Raw genomic sequence first — 14,622 nt, forward strand, 5'->3', positions numbered from 1 at the left:
TAGAAACACAGGAACATCACTAGGGAGGTCCAGGAGGGAGGTGGCGAACCAGGAGAGGAGGGGGGCGGGGCAGTGGGCAAGACAGTAGGGCGGAGGCTGCTAGCTCTCTCCGATAGGCCTCCAGCACCCGACTCCTTGCCAAGTGACTGCGACCCCGATACCAACAGCCCCCACCCATCTCCACTATCTGCCCCTTTGTGCATGCATTTTCCCACATTGTTGTCTTTCCTTGTTGTTCTTCTTTGCCTGTGGCCCTTTAAATCGTGTTCTTTTCCGGAGATTCAATTGTAGGGGGACAGAGGGAGGAGAGCCCAGGGGGACGGGAGGGGATGAGGCAGGAGAACAGAGAAGGGCGGGGAGGAGAAGGACAGCGGAGAGCCTACTGCCGCTCTCTCTAGCTAGAAGGGCGAGGCAGACCCGTGAAGGGGCGGGAGGTTCAGACGCCTCTGCCCGCAGGACTTGAGACTCCTGAGTAGCAGCGGGCAGCTGCCAGTAGGTCGGCAATGCCTGAGGCTAGGGAATCCCCGGGAGAGCCCTGAGCGCCACCTGCACCGCCTAGGAAGGACTACCAGAAGTTAGCCCCAGGGGTTCAGAGAAGCTCCCTTCTCTACAAGTAAGTTGTCTCCTTTCCCCTTGAGTCCCTCCCCAGCCCAGCGACTCCCCAAGCCGGACCGGACCGGGGGTCCTTCGGTTCTGAAAGCAGGCGTATACCGCTCTGCACCCCTGAGCCTGCCAGGTTGCGATGGGATGGGAACAAGATCCCGAGGTCCAAAGTTCAGCAAACCCAAGCTTGGCTTTAGCAGCTGGCCTCCGGGAGATGAGGAGTCCAGCCTCCCGACGACTGTAAACGCCCCTGCTCTCGGCGCTAGACCGGGATACCTGGGCGCCTGAAACAGCCTTCCATCTTTGGCTTGCCAGACAGACCAGGCTGTGGGAGGAGATAAAGAGAACCTTGCTCCCAGTCACAGCTCTACCTTCAAGTGGGGGCCGAGATAGCCAGGTGGGGCGAACCCCTGAACCTTGGACTCTCAGCTTCAGCTGATTTCTGGTCAAATTGGGAAGCCTCTCTTGTGGTGCCAGACGAGCCCCCCCCACCCCGCCCCCGTGCGCTGGCCGCTACTTACATGCTTTCATTCTTTTTAAAACATCTTTGCCGTATTCAAAAAGAAAGGGAAAAGAAAAGAAAAAAAGAAAAGGTTAAAGATAAAAGCTGAGGAGGGCGAGTATACTGTCATAGTATTTTTTGTTTTTGTCTTTCCCTGACGGTGTTTCTTCCTGGAGATCTGCTCCACAGACCCTGATTCTGTCAGGGTTTTTCTCAAATGCCAGGACAGGCCACTGGGAGGGGGGCTTTTCTATCCTGGGGCTGTGGAACCCACTTTGGTCAGTGCTGGGTCCTCAAAATTCCACAGGATACCCACAAGGGGAAGTAGGAGGTTCTAGCCTGCCCAGTATCTGTACTAAAAACTGGGGACCCTTTCAAATACAAGATGACCAGTGGGAACATGCATGTTTACCAAAAACTCTAAGATTCTTCTAGGTTAAGCAGGAACTGCCAATCCTATCCTACAGGTTAGAAACGGCAGTCCAGGGAGGAGGAGTAACTTGCTTGTAACACACAGCTTATGACACGAGATTCTCATCTACGTCTGACTCCAAACTGTACATACCTACTCTTTAACATAAGCAAGCTGCCTAGTTCACAGAGCACATTCCCACGTGGGAAAGTCGGGAAAAGCTGCTGGTATTTATGGATCTGGGATGCTAACCTGGACACAAGTTCTGTATGGTGGAGTTTGGTTTTTCTGTTTCTAGGAGGAAGGAAAGCATAAGGAACTCTGGGCCCTAAAGGGCACTTCTAATCTACTCAGCCAACGCCTTTGCTTAGGCACAGTCTCCCCCATCGCTGTTTATTTTGTTTAGAGAGACCAAGTATTACTCTGTAGCTGTTGATGGCCTTGAATTCATAGAGATCAGCCAACCTCTGCCTCTGGAGTGCTGGGATTAGAGGCAGGAGCCGCACATGGTGCCTGGTTTAGGTGAATGCAGTCTTAAATCCCATCCCAGGGTTTCCTAGGCTCTGGCAGGTGAATAGAACAGAGTGATGTTGTAGGAATTTGGAAGCGGATTGAACTGGGTTCTGACATAAAAGGGTTGGTTAGACCCCTTGGGATCACAGACTATTAAACATGTACTAGTCTTACAGGGGAAGGCTCTGCTTCCAGGGTGATTTGTATGACCCAGGGTGTGCTTGGGAGCATGACTGACCAGCGTTGAAAGAGGAACCGTCACAGAAATAATTTCATCCTCCAACAACACCTAGCCATCTTCCCCGGACTTACTACCTAGCTTTCCAACAGAAAAGAGCCCAGTACCCTGGCATCGCCTCCCCAAGACAGCTACCAACTGCTGACCACTCAGAAGCAGCATTTCTTGCTTAAGAGTGTGTCTGTTTTAAGCATAAAAAGAGTGCGTTCTATGCTCCATCTAGCAAGCAGGTCAGCTGTGGGAGGAGAGAAGACAGGGGGAGGGCAGGAGATGGATGGGGCTGGTCATCCCCTCTGTCCAGAGCTGTCCCGAAGCTGGAAATACCTACTCTCTATAAAGTCAGTTCTCAGCAAGATTCCCCACTATAGAATTCCCTGAGTCTTTCTTCCACATGCTGAGCATGCAGAACACCTCTCTTTGTGGGTCCCATGGCCTTGCTTCCTCTGGTACATGATGCATGAGTTGCAAGGTCCCTCTGGGGTCCTTTGCAATTGTGTGACCGGGTTTCTGGTCCATCAATTGAGGAGCCTTCTAAGGCTGTTATGGTCATTTGTGATGAAGGTTACCACACAACAGGATGCCCAGTCTTGAGTTTCCACTCATGTTTAAGGTGCTGGGATTCTGCATGCCTTCTGGGGCCAAGCCCCTGAAATAAATGCTAGAATTCCACCCACTTCTGAATGTTACTTAGAATCAGTTCAGCATCCAGTTGATCACCTAGCAGGCACCAGGAATAAGTAATTTTTGGAGTCTTTTGATTTTTTTTATTGTTTTTATTGAGCTATATATTTTTATCCCCTCACCTCCCTTCCTTCCCCTGCCCTTTCTACCCTCTCCCATTAGCCCTACGCTCCCAATTTACTTAGGAGATTTTGTCTTTTTCTACTTCCCCTGTAGACTCTCTTAGGGTCCTCTTTGTTGTTTATGTTCTCTGGGATTGTGAATTATAGGCTATTTTTCCTTTGCTTTATGTCTAAAAGTCACTTATGAGTGAGTCCATGTTATGTTTGTCTTTCTGGATCTGGGTTACCTCACTCAATATGATGTTTTCTAGATCCATCCATTTGCCTGCAAATTTCAAGACGTCATTTTTTTTTCTTTGTGTAGTACTCCATTGTGTAAATAGACCACATTTTCTTTATCCATTCTTCAGACAAGGGGCATTTAGGCTGTTTCTGGGAGCCTTATGGATATCCTCTTCTAGGCAGGGCTGTTTTCCATTAAGGACATTAGCTAAAACTTGTCTGTATTTTTCAAGACTATAGTGACCAGATGTGTAGGCAGGGAATGGAGGACAATGGAGAGAAATTGAGTGGGGGCCAGATTCCGTCGGTGGCTCAGTGTACCCATTTTCAGACTAAGCTTCTCACTGTGTGAACTGGTCACTGAGAGGCAGTGTTTCGGAAGGGACCGTCACCCACTGTCTGCTAAGCCACTTGTCAGCCTTGGGAACATTTCCTTTCTTCCTTCCTTACCTTTTCTTTCTTTCTAGAGACAGGAGAATGAGAGTTTAGATACAAAGAATTACAGGGAGAAATTTGAATAAAATTACCTAAATGATTCTCCCCCTCCCCCAAAAGCAGCTTAGGAAGTGGCTTTTTTTTTTTTTTTTAAATTGTTTTAAAAGTGAGGAGAGGAAGCACAGGGGAAGGGACTGGGTGGCTGTCCTGGGTGTCCAGTTCCTCCTACCTCGACTTTCTGATAAGGGAGCTATTCTTGTCAACAGAGCCCTTGGTGACAGCAACCTTTGCCAAGGGTTGTGTTAATGCTAAATGTCAAAAACAAACCTTTAACTCGCGACCCTGGAGATCCTGGCTGGAGCTTAAACGTTGAGTTCTGCTGTCATTAGGGACCAGAGCAGGCTGGGAGCAAAGGTCAGGGTTAATCTGACCCGTTCGCAGGTAGCAACAGCACTTCCTGGTCACCAAGGACAAACCCCCAGGCTGACCAGAGTGTCTGAGAGAGATGAAGGAGAAGGAGTTGGGTGGGGTTTGGCAGGCACCTCATCACGTCCCTGATGTGACTGCTGGGGCTGGGAAGCTGCCTCTCAGCTTCTCTCCCATTCCAGTCTCTCGATCTCAGAAGCAGTGCACTGTTTTTCATCACTTGCAAAAGAGGTCTCGGATTCAGGTCTGACTGTATGAGCAAATGAATATGCGGATAGAGGGGTGTGTTATTGGCTTTGATGAGTACGTGCACCTTGTGCTAGATGATGCAGAAGAGATTCATTCTAAAACAAAGTCAACAAAACAACTGGGTCAGATCATGCTAAAAGGAGAAGCTGTTACTCTGCTCCAGAGTGTTTCCAGCTAGAGGCTGCCAAGCACTGGAGAAGTCGAAGAGGAAGTGCAGTGCTTTTAAAGGGGTCTTCTGTTGGGAGCACAGTCCCAAAACATTTATTCATATTGTCTTAGTGGCCCTTGTGTCATTATCAGGTGACAATGAATGCGGTGAGATTATTTTTATTACATTTAAAAAAAAAAGTCAAGGGGATGAGCAGACAGGTCCGTGGTTAAGAACTCATAGAAGGCAGACCTGACTTTGGTCCTCAGCACCCATATCTGGGAGTTCACAATTCATGTTCAGGCTCACACATCATTGAACAACAAAATAACACCTTTTTTTAAAAAAAATTTAGACTTTTCCATGGTGGCTATCATTTTACATTCCTACCAACGGCGATGAGTGTGGCCCAGCTTCTCTGCACCCTTGCTGACATTTGCTGTCTCCCTTGTGCGCTGGTCTTTCTGACAGGTGCATGCAGTAGCCTGCTGTGGATCGCTTGCACTGGCCCCGTGGATAAGGAGCTAGCACCTTCCATTGTGTTCGTTTTCTCTCTGCTCATGTCATGCAACATCTGCGGCCTGCTTTCTAATTGGATGGCTCTTTGTTTCTCCGTTCGGTTTGGGGAGTTCTTCATGCAGTGTGTACATTAGTCCTTTGTCAGGTATGCACTCTGCAAGCAATTCTCCTGCTCTGTAATCTGTCCTGCCGTCTCCTTAGAAGCCTTTTTCCAAAGCAGATGTGTTCATGATGAACGCTGTCATTCTTGTGTTTTATGGATTATGATTTTGATGTCAAGTGTAAGAACTCTGCCCAGCTACCCTAGATCCTGAAGCCTTTCCCACAAGCTCTCTCCTACACTTACAGCTAAGATCCATTTTGAGATTCTTTTTTTTATAAAGTCAGAGACTTCAGTCCCCCCGCCACACCCTGATGTCGGACCACCCTTTCCTCATCGTTGAAAAGGTGATCTTTTCTCCATTGAATTTCTTTTGCACTTTTGTTGGAAACAAATTTAGCCAAGAACGTTGATTGTCGTTCTGAAGGTCTCTTCTGGCTTTCTGTTCCTTTGGGCTATGTGCATCTCCTTCTACCACCACATTCCTGTTTATCCAAGCTGTGTAGTGATTCTTGAAATGGGGGTGGGGAATTGATCCTTTCCACTTTATTCTTGTTTTCTTTTCGAGAGTTATTTTACCTAAGCTAAACTGTTTATCTCTCTAACGGATCTTAGTAAAGTCTTCTTTGTATGTGAAAGAAAATGGGATGAACTCCCTGTCACCTTGGGGAAAGTCCCCGTCGTTACCACATTTCTTCTTTGAATCTGCAGACCGGTGTGCTTCTTCGTTCAGTTAGCTCTCCTCTCTCCTTCGATTGCCACCACCCTTTGCAGTCAACAGCAGTCCTTGTCCCCTCTACCAGAAGTGAATTGTAGGACCCTGGGAATCACGGGATTTCTAAGTTCGCTTCCTAGAAAATGGCCAGATGACGCGCATCTTGAAATGGCATAGAAAAGACTGAAGATGCAGATGGCAAGAACCTCACAGGGTGTACAGGAAATACAATGACACATGACCCTTGACAGATTCCTTGGTCATTCTCCTTGCTTCCTTTTCATCCTTTGCTTCTCAACTCTTTTTGTTGTTTTGTCTTTATTATTATTATTATTATTATTATTATTATTATTATTATGACAGGGTTTCTCTGTGCAGTGCTGGTGGCTGTCTTGGCACTAGCTCTGTAGATCAGGCTGGCCTCAAACTCACACTGATCCACCTGCCTCTGCTTCCCCAAGAGCTGCGATTAAAGGCGTGTGCCACCACTGTCTGGCTGCTTCTCAACTCCTGTCTCCAGTCCTCTGTCCTTCTATTTTTCTCCCGTTATTACCAACTTTCCCTTTTTCATTCATCCTCCCAAGGCATTTACATCTTCCCTGTGCCGTGGGACCTGAAGCCATTCTCTCTCCCTTGTTTTCTGAAGATATTGAGGGAGACTCTAAGGCTGACAAGCCTGGGTTTAAACTTAGAACATTAACTCAGTGCTTTGATGCAGCTCTCTCTCTCTCTCTCTCTCTCTCTCTCTCTCTCTCTCTCTCTCTCTCACACACACACACACACACACACACACACACACACACAAACACACACACACTGTGTGTTATCAACCAGACAGGGGGAAAGGACTACAAATCCCACGTCTTGTCTGAAATGACTAAGTAAACAGTATACACACAGTGTTCAGAATTAGTGTGCCATGCCCTCCCATACCCAATAGGTTTCAGCTGTAACTCTGGGGGCCATACCTAGTGTACCCTTGTTCCATGTTTTTCCCTCACTCCTGGATCATGTCTCCCCTCACACCTCACCCCTTCCCCTCTACATAAACATTCACACATTCACCCCATCAGCTGGCTTGCTGTTCTCAGCTCCGCACTTCCGTGTGATCCTCTCTAACCATCCCTGACCAATTGGCACCAGCCCACAAAATCTGTCCCCCAGGCCTTAGAGCGAAAACAAGTATCTTTTTTTTTATTTTTGATTTAATTATTAATCCTTTCATGCCTTTTTTTCAATTCATGATTTTTCATACATCTTCTGCAGAGGGCTGGAAGGGTACCTTGCGCTAGGCAAGTATTACCACAGCCGAGTATCAAAGCGAATGGAGCTGAGAGCAGCCCCCAGCCGCTCTCCAGGGTGAGCCACGAAATATTCCAGTTGAAGAAGCTAGCAGTCCTCTCCACAGGTGGACTCCAATAGTTTCTCTGTCTTTGTCCTCCCTGCATGTTCTCCAAAGAAGTAAAGTCCCAAGCAGAACACTAGCTCTCTCTCTCTCTCTCTCTCTCTCTCTCTCTCTCTCTCTCTCTCTCCTGGTCCTCTCTCCCTGGAAATCCCACAGCCTCCATTTAGTCCCCTTCTGCTTTCATCTTCGTCACAGGTCAGGATTCCTGTTTCTTTAATGACACAATAGCCAGGAGACTAGTCCAGAGCACTTCTGATTGGGCACTTATGTCTCTCCAGACACCAGAAGCCAATGCAGGAGGCTTTATGACTTCATTAGACAGGTGATGGGGTATCTGCCAAGGATGCTGTTTGAGCCAACAGCCAATCACCACCTTGGTCTGGGCAGCCTGAGGGTCCAAAGGCCCCAAGCTCACCTTCTGGTCTTCCTTTAGAGCCACTTGACCCCTTTGTTGCGGGGCTAGAAGTCAAGGTCACCTGTGAGGCCTGCTGTGAAATCACTCGGTGTCCCCATTACAGCCTCAGTGTTTCTGTTGGTGGCTTCCTAGGAAGGAGGTCAGTACCAGCACTTTCCCAGGTACCTCTACTTTGCAGCTCTAAAATGGGGCTAATGCTATCAGAGTCTCATGGGTCAGTGGGAGAGCTTTGGAAGAACCCAGGAGAACTGGAGACACCATTGCTATCCCATGATCACACTGCTGTACAATAGTTGTCCGGTGTGAGTCTAGCGAAGGAGCCGGGGATATTACACTGGAATTCGCCAAGATGAGATTGCAAGTAGTTTCTTCGGTGTGATGATTCCATGGGCATCCTTATAGGGAAAGAGACTATAGGGAAAGAAATCTATTGGGTAAATGTGATCCAGGGAACAGGTGTGGTCACGAGAGGCAGGATTACAATTCATAGGCAAGATCATTGGATTCTCATGGGCAAGAAGAAGGGTCGTGTGGGCCTGTGGCTGGGCTCTGCTCCTTCTCTACATGTGGCCTTGGGCAAGTCACCTGCCTGCTCTGAACCACAGTTTCTATCTGCACAATGGGTGCATAACATTTGCTACCCAATGTTGTCAAGCTAGCATAGGTAAAGCCCCCAGTTCAGAGTTGTCAGCACACACAAATAAACATGCTTGCGTGTACACATGCACAGACACACACACACGCATGCACACACATTCAAACACACACACACACACACACACACACACATACACATGCATGCATGCCCCACATTACTTACAGAGTTTTTCTACAAAGAAGTCAGTACAACCTGCTGCAAGAAATACACTGAACACATGCTTACAGAAGATAAATAGAGCTAGAAGAGTTTGAATCTGTGGGGAACACAGCACAGACGCCCCTTTCTAAGCATGGTGCTCTGGCCGTCGTATCTGAGTCCAAATGTGGCACAGCTCAGTGACTCTGCCTCCACTTCAGTCCCCTGTCTTTTTCTCTGACTTGACTCTGCGACTTATGCTGAAGGGCCGCTTCCAGGGCTCTCCTCTGAGGAGCAGAGGCAGCTGGGATGCAGGCCAGGGGTGTCCTGAGCAGAGGAGACTGCACGTCTGTGACAGATCCCCAGGGACAGAGTCTGTACAAGGCTGATGGAGAGGAGCCCTCATCCACCCCTGACTTCTGCTCACCGTTCCCTTGGGTGGAGCTTTTCTCAGCCCATAGCCTGGCAACCAGAGCACTGGGCACAGATACAGCCCTGCAGCGATGACATGTCCCTTCTGACACCATCTATTCCTAGAGTCACATTGTTCCTGGCTCTGCACTCTACCAAGTGCCCCTTGCCCTGCTCCTGGAGCATAGCCTATGTTTGTCACCATCCCTAAAGCCACAAGAGATCTTTACTGTGGTTGTAGGAGAGCCTTTTTCTAGAGCCTTCTGCTTAGAGCAAAGTTAAAAGAACCATGCACTCCTCAAGCCCTTGTGAGCCTCCCAAGACATAGCAACAGCCTGGGTATAAGCACTGGCACCTGCATCAGCCCCACTTACGTGGCATGACGCCACAGTCCTGCTATGCCACCGTGACTGACTGCAGGTGATTGGCATCCATTGCATCTGAGACAGACGGCAGCAGAGAGGTGACCTGCTCTGCTCACTTGTCCTTACAGCCTCCCTGAAGGGCTTGCATTTGCAGTCAGAACTCTCTTCCCATCCAGAGCCTCGCCACCACGACTAGTGAAATGGAGGCCCATAGCCCATTGCCTGGTGTGCTGCTCTCTGCAGCCCTCTGGAAGGGGTGCTTGCTCATGAGAAAGAGGTGTCCTCGGCAGGGTGCAGGGTGCCCTGACAGGCCATCTGCATGACAGAGGGGCTGGGACGATAAGGCTGTAGGGAGCAGCCAGGGCTTGTGGGAACAGAGGAGACAGACCTTGACCCCTCTCTGTTGGGGAACGTGCCCAGCTTGAAGCCCCTGAAGCCCCTGCCTCCTTTTGTCCTGCCAGTGCCTGAGCAGTAAAGAGAAGAGAAAACGTGCCAGGATCACCATAACTCAAACTACCGTCTACCTCACTCAGGGAGGAGGCCCCTCTCCCACACAGGAGCCCAGAAACATGATTTGGCAGATGATGAACCTGGTTTCTTTACCTTATACAATGTTTCCAAAGTTGAACCCATCATCATAACACAGATGATAATGTGTTATCTTTCTTTTCTTTTACTATTCAGACAGAGTCTCTCTGTGTAGCCTAGTAGGCTCTCTCTGAAACTTGCTGTGTAGTCAAGGCTGCTCTCACACTTGCGAGCCTCCTGCTTCAGGCACCCCAGTGCTGGGATCAGCCATGTGCCACCATGCCCAGCTCCATCTCCAACTCTTTCCATTTCTAGAAGAAAAGCAGTCGATGCACAGCCTCGATTCCACGCCTCCCTGGCTCCGTCCTTCCACAGCGCACTTACACAGGGCTGCTACGGTCCCCACCGTGCCTTCCCGTACTCCCTAAACTCAGAACGATTTTGTTTACATTTATCATCTGTTTGGATAATTGCTTTTCCTAGACTAAAGAGAAAGAAGTATTTCAAGTTTTCATAAAACAAATTATCCAATGCAAACCAGACTAAGAGGCACATACTAACAATCCCAACACTCCAGGGGTGGAGACAGGAGGACCAGAACTTCAAGATCATCCTTGGCTTGAGGCCAACCTGGCGTACTGAGACCCCATTTCAAGAAAGAAAAGAAAAAAAGAAATGAGATGTGAGAAAACATTACATCTGAGTTAAAATAGGAGAAAGCCTGTTATCTGCCTAAGACTGATAAGCAGCTATGCAGGGTGTACCTCGAGAGCCCAGTGCAGTTGTGACTCACTGGCGCCTCGTATCCGCTTCTGTAGGCAGCAGAGGTCGGTGCCCATCATGGGTTCTGTTTGCTACCAGCTTATACACTGCACTAGGCACAGTATTCCAGAGGAGCAAAATATTTCCCTTGACTCTTGGCAGAAGCAGACTCCCTCAGATGAAGAGTAATTCAGTGGGGGGGGGGGGGGGTAGGGGTGGGAAAGAATGGAACAAGTGGCTGCCACCCACACTCTGCTGTGTAGGGTCCACTGTGTAAGCAAACAGCATTAGTGATTCTCGTAGCAGGAGTGATGCTCCCTGGACCACAGGGGTCTCGATCTCCTAGGAACAATGAGGGACAATGCTGTCATCTGGCTCTGGGGTATCCGGAGAGAAGCAGGAGGGCCCAGGGAGAAGACAGCCCCAGAGAGCAGAGAAGCAACCATGCCTCTAGCTAGCAGCCTAGGAACACGGCAATCAATATTAATTGGCTTCCTGGCACAAATCAGGTGTCTGTCAGTCTGGCTGCAAGCTGGGTCAGGTTTCTTGAAGCCGTGGAAGCACGGAACAGCTTGGCCAGACTCTGAGAGCTGATGGGGAGCAGCCTGCACAGAGCATGTGAAGTCAAGAGGAACCTGGCCCTGCCACTCAGATGCTGCAGCCTTAAGCAGGGTACTTAACGGCTGTGCGTTTATGATTTGCAACATCGGGCTATTAAAAGGGACGTGATAGACGTGCGTGAGAGGATGCATTGCACAGACGCCCAGAGCGGAGACTGGCTTCGCCCAGAGCGGAGACTGGCTTCGCATTGGATACCCGAGCCATTATTCCTGCTTGGCCCCTCTCCTCGTGACAAGGTTTTGCTGCTCTGCTCCTCTCTGTAGGCTCTGTGTGCTGTAGCTCTGCTGACCCTCCCTCACCTGCTCAGTCGCACCCAGTTAAGAACGGCACCTTGGATTTCATATCATTCTCTGTGGAGCTAAGCCGGTAGTCATTATGTTCCTTTCATCTCTTGAGCCGGTTGAAGCCTGGGAATAGACGTGTGCTCTCCACTCTCTTGCCTTCCAGAGCCTCCCGGAACCAGAGCTGGTTGCCCTGTGCACTCGGGGTGGGGGCAGCCCTGCCACTCAGGGAGGTACTGACTGAGGGCCATGAGTGATGATGTCACTGGGACACCTTGGGGAAAATGTAGATTCAAGGAACCCCAGACTCAGTGAGTCAGAACCTGCATTTCAACAGTTGCTTCGTGAATGGAAGGCATGTCAAAGTGGCTACAGTGAGCTCCTCGGGTCCTCTACCCTCAGGGCCCCGCAAAGCACAAGTGTTCAGTGGGAATTCATTAACCGACTAATTGGCTGACTGGCTGGTTAAAGCCTTGCTTCTCATTCCCTTGAGCTTTCATGCTTAGTACCTTCTGTGCTATGACCCAGACTGACCTAAGCGTGCCAGCAAGGAATTCAAGATTGGATCCCACCTAAGTTGCTAGACCAAATAGCAGCAATATGACGGGGTTTCTGAGGAACTCCCTGATGGGTTTTTTAAAGATTTATTTCTGCTGGTCTCTGTACCATTAAGCCTCAGAGTACTCTAAAAAGGGTTTTGCTGTAAGAATGATAATTTTGAAATGCTGGAAAATCAAGATTTTCCCCCAGAAAAAAGGCCAACTTTTCAGTGTGGTTTGCACGCAGGCTTTTGGGGTAGGGAGGGGACATCCACTGGACCCCCTTGAGAAAAAGGACCCTCAAGGTGAGGAGATTGGGCCTAGCCCATTATTGAATCATACCAACCCACTCCCACCCAGAGCCCCGAGCCCAGTTGTTCCCGTTCTTCTGGGGATAGCACCTCTCTGTCTCCTCTTCCTCAACCACCCCCTGGCATATGGCAGCCTAGCCATAATGTCTCTGTGCAGCTGAGGAAGTCCATATGTATCTGGGGCTTTCCCCGGACAGCTGGATGGCCATCAGCCAGGGGACTAGAGGGCAGAAGAGTGGAGAGAACTGAGTGGTTTGTCCCAGCAGTGATGCTGTCCCAGACTGCCCACAGGGTGGGTGACCAACCCTCCCACGTCACTCAAATTCTGCAAGTCCAGGCTGAAAGCCTCAGGTTCTCGGGGCTTCTGGGTTCTCACTGCATCCTGAAGCCTCGGGCCTTAGGCCCCCCAAATGGCCTGCTTGGGGATCCCATTCTACAACGCTCTGAGCTGCCCTCACCGCAAGGTTTTCCAGGTCACAGTGTGCATGGTGGTCGCTTCCTCCCCAAGATAGCATCCCTGGAGCGGTAAGCAAGCCGTCCAGCCTCAAAGAACTACTCACAAACCCTGCCCCAGCTCTGGCTGGGGTAGACTGGCAAAAAAAAAAAAAAAGAAGCATTCTTAGAAAGTCCTCCAGACTTCAGATGCGGCTTCTTGGGGAGATGAGAGGCGAGGTCCCTAATTATGGTATGGAAAGAGGAGGAATCCAAATCTACAGGGTTTGTGGTGGGGGGTGGAGGGGTATAAAATAACACACCAGGGTCCTTGGAAAGATTTAGAAGCTCTTGTTTTCCTTTTTCATAAAACAAAGACAAAAATCTCCTTCGAAATGGAGATGGAGCCATAGGCTCACGAGGGTCTCAGCCCATGAGCTCACCCTCCTTGACAAGTGGAGCACTGTGAACTGAGGCGATCTGGTGGCTCCACTGTGAATCCGCCACTGAGCATCAAATCTGTACTGTTTCCATTTCTGCCACAAGAGATGGCCACAGACCTAACTCAGGTCTCAAAGCAGCATCCACTTAGCATCAGAGGGGCAGCCACTGTGTGATCACGACCCTGCTCAGTTCTCATGGGGAACCTGAGCTTCTCCTCTCTGCTCCCGGGGAAGTGAGAAATCCAGTCTTTGCCCTTGTAGGCTGTGGCTGCCTTGACAGCCACCATCGGCTACTCTCTGTCCCCAGGAACAGCCACTTGCTGTGTAGACCCTTCTATCTTTAAAGGAAAGAAGAAACCTACCAACTCCTGCCTCAGGAAAGTCCTGCAGAGGGTGGCTACCATTAGACCAGGCTGACATCACCTTTGACCTGTGCCAACCATGGGAACAGGGAATCCAAGTCCTGGGATTTCATGGAGTGTGGAAAGGAATAGGGATCGTGGGGGCATTTTAGAATCCTCCCTGGTTAATGTGCCTTCTCTATGCAGGATATAGACACTGTTTCTTCTGCCTTTAACACTCCCTGTTAATCAGTGCACACTTTAGAGGACCAAAGCAGCCCAGGCACCATCCTTTGGGGCTCTCTCAGCTTCTAACCCTTCAGTGTAGTTGTTCTGAGGAAGTTGGGGTTTCTTTTGTGGGTCTCACTCTTGTTAATAAACAAGTTTGAAAACACACTCAGAAGGAGCCTGTAGGGCCATTTTATTAGCGTTTCAAAGAAAACCTATAGACCAGGCAAACTGAAAAAAGGGATGGATAAGAGGAAGTGAGATGGCTGTGTCATTATAATTAGAGTTCAAGAAGGCAGGCAGGTTCAGCAGTGGTGACCAAAACCCGCTCTGTGGTGGAAGTGAGAGGAGATTTAGGTGCCCAAGGTGTCAGGGATGTGCATTTAGGATTTTGGTTGGTATTCAAATAAATGATAGAGAAAAAAGGGAAAGGAAAATTTACTGTTATTATTTAGTTAGAACTTAAGAAAGTGGGCAGGCTTAGCAGCAATGCACAGCAAAAGTTTTTTTAAAAAGTGTTCTATTTTATTTATTATTTTATTTTATGTGTATGGGTCTTTTGCCTGCGTGTATGTCTGCGTACCATGTTCAGGCAAGGCCCACTGAGGTCAGAAGAATGCTTTGGATTCCCTGGAACTTTAGTTACAGACAGTTGTGGGCCGTCATGTGGGTGCTGGGAACTGAACCTGGGTCCTCTGGAAGAGCAGCTGGTGCTCTTAACTGCTGAGCCACCTCTCCAGACTCAAGCTAAAGCTTCATAAGCAGCTCACAGGCGTGTAAGGACATTCTTCCAATTAGGGGAACCAGTTTCCTGTGAGCTAGTCCCCTGGCCAGTGACTGACAGGCCTGGCTGGACTAA

The 14,622-nt window shown here is 49.2% G+C and overlaps 1 protein-coding gene across 1 annotated transcript in view; it reads left to right on the forward strand.

Moving 5' to 3' along the window:
* Positions 1–362: 362 nt before the first annotated feature.
* Positions 363–14,622, forward strand: part of Kcnj5 (potassium inwardly rectifying channel subfamily J member 5) — a 29,538-nt gene continuing 15,278 nt past the window's right edge. The window contains exon 1 of the mRNA XM_048458777.3: positions 363–613. The gene's annotated coding sequence lies outside the window, so the exon portion shown is untranslated. The remainder of the gene's footprint in view (positions 614–14,622) is intronic.

The sequence above is a fragment of the Myodes glareolus genome, chromosome 4 (genome assembly GCF_982192425.1).
Source record: "Myodes glareolus chromosome 4, mMyoGla1.1, whole genome shotgun sequence".
NCBI classification, from domain to species: domain Eukaryota; kingdom Metazoa; phylum Chordata; class Mammalia; order Rodentia; family Cricetidae; genus Myodes; species Myodes glareolus.